This window comes from Papilio polytes, unplaced genomic scaffold (assembly GCF_000836215.1).
Source record: "Papilio polytes unplaced genomic scaffold, Ppol_1.0 DF821734.1, whole genome shotgun sequence".
NCBI classification, from domain to species: domain Eukaryota; kingdom Metazoa; phylum Arthropoda; class Insecta; order Lepidoptera; family Papilionidae; genus Papilio; species Papilio polytes.
The window spans coordinates 19,786-20,249 of record NW_013527470.1 but is presented as its reverse complement, the minus strand read 5'-3'; the positions used below and the strand labels follow the sequence as shown (position 1 = coordinate 20,249).

Genomic DNA, 464 nt, shown 5'->3' with positions numbered 1-464 from the left:
GCCTGCCGTACACTGCCGGCGCCCGCGCTCGGCGCCGCGCAGGTGCGAGCGCGGGTTACTACTACGTCACAAAGTCTATATTTACTTAGCCAGTGCTAGCGTTAGGGTAGAGCCCGATGGGGCCCCCCAAGGAGCTGGTCAGAAAGAGGCGTCAAAGTCAGCGAAATTCAACGTCTCATAAAGCTAGCTAATGCCCTTCAATTTATGGGAAAAAGGGCCAGGGCTCGACCGATCCAAGTCGACGGCCATGCTATTGTAATAAAGAGTGAGCTGAAAAGGATAACAATTTTTATAAATATCAATTACAAAGCATAATGCACAAAATTCTGTCGCGAGACGCAAATTACTACTCTACTAATGCCCCTCGTTATTTTTTATTAATTATGAACCTAGCTATAAACTCTGATACGTAGACATTTATTAATTTGTTTTTGTATTTCTAAAAAAAACGTACACGGATTAAT

General features: G+C 44.0%; 1 protein-coding gene across 1 annotated transcript in view; it reads left to right on the top strand.

Moving 5' to 3' along the window:
* LOC106108183 overlaps positions 1 to 464 on the top strand; it is a 3,572-nt gene that overhangs the window by 1,828 nt on the left and 1,280 nt on the right. The gene's annotated exons all lie outside the window — the stretch shown is intronic.